The sequence below is a fragment of the Pyrus communis genome, chromosome 13 (genome assembly GCF_041283825.1).
Source record: "Pyrus communis isolate YQ-2024b chromosome 13, ASM4128382v1, whole genome shotgun sequence".
In the NCBI taxonomy this organism is placed as follows: domain Eukaryota; kingdom Viridiplantae; phylum Streptophyta; class Magnoliopsida; order Rosales; family Rosaceae; genus Pyrus; species Pyrus communis.
In genome coordinates, this window is record NC_142577.1 from 5310067 (window position 1) to 5314621 (window position 4555).

General features: G+C 40.2%; 1 pseudogene; it reads right to left on the reverse strand.

Annotated features, from left to right (window-relative positions):
• Positions 1-2229: 2229 nt before the first annotated feature.
• Positions 2230-3861, reverse strand: LOC148691647 (uncharacterized; annotated as a pseudogene).
• Positions 3862-4555: the final 694 nt, after the last annotated feature.

Sequence of the window (4555 nt, forward strand, 5' to 3'; positions counted from 1 at the left end):
CAAAATGGAAATTTCTCAAATAAACAATTTATCAATAACAATTAAACCAATTTATAATCAAGTTTGAAGAAAATAAAACAAACCCACATAACAATCAACCCCAGATTTGCAATTCCTCAACATGATTCTATTGTTTCCCAACTGCTAAACCATCACCACTCAAGCATGAAAATAATCATTTTTTTCAACATTTTCTACCTTAAAAAGAAACTTACAAGCTAATAAAAGTACAAGAACCAAATTTGTTGGGTCTTTAATTTTACACCCTAAATGGTGAAAGGGCGGGAGTAGAGCAGTAGAGAGGAAGGATAAGCATGAACCTTATTTCTCTTTTCAAAATTTTCTCACGAACCAAACAAAAACCAAAATTCAAAGATACCACCAAAGTTTGGAGACAAAAATTAAGCAGTGAAATGGAAATTACAAAGTTTCTGGATAGGAAATTACATCGGAGGCAATCCAGGCGTACATCTCGAACTCTTTGAGACTAACTTCTAGGGTGGGAGCAAAACGGTATAGAGGGAGGATGAGCATGAGCATATTTTAAATTTTTGGCGTATTTTGATTTTATTTATGTGTAAAAGGATTATATTAATAAATTAGTTTTGTACCTTTAGATTAATCTGATGGCTCATATAAAAGAGTGTTGGAAGTATGCCCACAAAACCACTCATTTGATGTAATAGCTTTTGGAATACTTATTGTATTAAACTATTATATGTTTAATGAAGAGCAAAACTTGGAGAATCATATTTAACATAGATTCCCATCTTTTGCTGAGGCCCCATATTTGTACATAAGGGCGGTGAGATCAGCACATATACCGCACAACCAAAAACGCATAGATGCAATATGTCAGGTTCGTATCCGGTAACCAACTGAAGGGCACTAAATGGTTGTGTCGCAATAGGCCTCAGGCGAACCAACTTTGCTGCGTGCAATATTGCATGGCCCCAAGCAGCGATTGGGAGCTTGGTATGTATGACCAACGATCAAGCAATCATTTGTAAGCGCTTAATGAAAGCCTCTGCCAGGCCATTCTGGGTGTCCATATGGGGTACTAGATGTTCAACTACCGACATGCAATAGTCATCAAAAGTTTTAGATGTGAATTCTCCAGCATTATTCAATCGAATAGATTTGATCGGATAATCATGATGGTGAGCCCTAAGCTTGATAACCTAAGCCAACAATTTGGAGAATGCAGCGTTTGTTGCGGACAACAAGCACACGTGTGACCAACCTGTGGAAGCGTCAACCAAAACCATAAAGTATCTAAATGGTTCGCAGGGAGGGTGAATTGGTCCACAAATGTCCCCCTGAATCCGTTGTAGAAAATTGGGAGGATTCGAACGAAACTTGTCATAAGAAGGCTTATTAATAAACCTTCCCATTGAACATGTTTGACATGCGATTCCTTGGATCGAACCTAAACTTCAGGTTAGTGGATGCCCGTGTGAAGATTTGAGGATACGACACATCGCTATTCGTCCAGGATGTCCCAAACGATCATGCCAAAGTGTAATTTCGTGCACAATCCTAGTATTAGGGCTAGCCACATAGTGGCATTCAATGGGGTGTATGGTCGTAGCATACAGACCACTTGGGTTGCGCTTCATCTTTTCTAGAATACGCTTCTGGCCATATTCGTAGGAAGTATGCACAGAAATTCAACTCCGTATTCTACGTGGGTTTCAACACAGTAATTGTTATCTCTAATGTCCTTGAAACTTAGCAACGTTCTTCTGGAACGTGGGGAATAGAGTGCCTCATCAATGGTCAAGATTGTACCATTGGACAACATTATACGTGCCTTACTGTATTCTTCTATCAGGTTGGATGGGCCTGAAAGGGTTGTCAGAGGTGCATTCTTAGGTATGAAGTTAGTGAAATAGATGCGTTCATGCAAAATAGTGTGCATGGTTGCACTATCTGCCAAACAACTAACTTTCCCACTAGTCATACCTAGAATGAAAAATTAATTTGAATCGGTCACATGCATAAAAGTTTGTAAAACAAATATCAATTCAAAGTAATTTCATTTATTCAGAGATGGTAATTAATTAAAACTTAATATCCAAAAACAAATCACCAACTAATAATCCAAACATAAAGGAAAATTGTTCAAAAATCAACCAAAAAACAAAAAGGAGGGGGGGTTCGGCCACTTAGTGGAATTCGACCCCAATTGTCTTATTTCAACTAAAAGATAAGTCTATGTCTAAGATTCTAATCTTCCATAAAGGTGGTATCCTCTTGAAAGTCAGAAGCCTCCATCTTTGTAGTCTCCAATTCGTCCACTTGCATGAAGTTTGATTCAAACTTCTTACCACAAGAATGATATTCATCTACAACCTTCTTGGGAGCTCGGCAAACACGGGATCAATGGTCCTTTGAACCACAGTGATAGCACATGTCCGCATCCATGGTTTCAGGTGCTTTGCCCTTATTCTTAAAGTTCGGGGCCTTGGGAACGAGGTTTGGGCGCTTCTGGGCTTTGTTTCCTCCCTTAGATGGGCCTTGGTTCAGTGGACCTTGGTGGGGTGGCTTATGGCCGCCCCTATCACGCCTCTTTTGGCATTTTGGGCGTTGGTTTGTGCTATAATGTGCTTCAGGCATGACGGTCGCCCCAGTAGGTCAAGCTTGATGATTCTTCATCAACAGCTGGTTCTGCTTTTCAGTAAGAAGTAAAATAGAGATCAAATCCGAGAACTTTGTGAACTTCTGAGCTCTACATTGTTGCTGGAGGACACTATTAGAAGCAGAGAAGGTCGAATAGGTTTTCTCTAGGAGATCCTCTTCAGGCAAAGTTTCATTGCAAAAATTGAGAAGTGATTGGATTCAACAAACTTCAAAATTATATTCATTCACAGACTTAAAGTCTTGGAAGCGTAAGCGCTGCCAGTTGTGTCTTGCTTCAGGCAAGAATATGCCCTTTTGGTGATCAAACCGATCAGCCAAAGCGACCCATAATGCACGTGGATCCTCCTCAGCAAGATACTTAGTTTGCAGAGCATCATGGATATATCTTCGGATGAAGATCATAGCAGTGGCTTTTTTAGCTTCTCCAACAGGCTCATTTGTTGCTTCTTCAATAGTAGGACGCAAGCCCTTCGTAGTGAGGTGGAGCTTCACATCTTGAACCCACTTGAGGTAGTTCTTTCTAGAGAACTTCAAAGCAGTAAAGTCGAGTTTGTTCAAATTCAATATATTTCTATCACAAAAGAGATAGACAACATGTGGTTAGTGTAATGGAGAAAGAATCAATCCATTCACGTAGAAGTAGAACATACATGTTCTAATAAACATGTATTGGTTTAATTTTGCATGAAAAACTTAGGGTTTTCATGGGTGATGTTTTTAAGTGAAAACTTCAGGTTTTCAAACAAGGCATGTTTATAAGAAACTTCAAGTTTCAAAATAATTATGAACTTCAGGTTCATATATTCCTGCAAGCAAACACAAATATATATATATATATGCAAACAAATATGCAAAAATAGAATTTTTAGGTTTATAATTATAATAAAATTGATTTATTTGGACTTCAGGCCAAATTAAAGCGTGGGTGAAAAAATATAAAATCCATTGGGCCTAAAATAATTAGGCGAATAAAACTAGGGCCTAAAAAGAATACATAAGCCCACGGGGTGGCTAAATAAAATGGGTACCGAGGGGTCCAGGCCCAATCTGGGCTGGAAATAAGTCCCGTATGTATAGGGTTGGGCTGCAGACTCAGGCCCAGGTGGCAGAGGCCCAAAGGAGGCCTCAATCGTGCGTATCACGATGCAGGGAAGGCATAGCAGCCACATGGGCTGGGTTTCGCTATAGCACGGGGCACAGGAGAACACCAGAGCCCATTTTGGCTGTTGTGATGCAGTGCTGGGCCAAAAAATGAGGGGGTGTCGAACTAGGCTTGCAGTGGAGAACCTAAAAGAAAAAAAACACTTTATTTTTCTTTTCAGCAAGAGTTGAGGCCAGGCCCAGAAAAAAATTTTGGGGTCAAGCTTGATCCAAGAAATCCTAGCGAGGCTAGGTGATTCCGCTGGAGAAGGTGATCGGCGCCGCCACTGCAAGTGGCCAAATCTTGGACGGGAAGACTCGGGGGTACCCTTCTAAGGTGTTTTCGACTATGATTACAACATGGAGATATTCAAATCTCAATCGCTTGAATCAAACCCTAGAAAGATTGAATTGGAATTTCCCAAAAATTTTGACGAGATTCGGGCGAATCTCAGTCTAATTTTTGATGTGGGCAACTTCTGGTCATCGGCGATATGAACCAAAGGTTCAAGGCAATGGCTGCAGGCCATGCCGTGGTCAAGGACACCATGAAAAGTGTCGCGTTTTGTTGGTTTTGAGACTCGGAGCTTCTGGCTCCGTGAGTTTTTTGGGGAGAAAGAGAGATGCAGGCTCTCGGCTTGGCTTGGGGAAACCCATCTGCAGGATAGTGGTCACGGGTTCAAAAGAACCCTAGGTTCCCAAATTTTTTTTTTTTTCAATTTTTTATATATAATTCAATTATGTGCATATTCAAAACAATAATATGTTAATT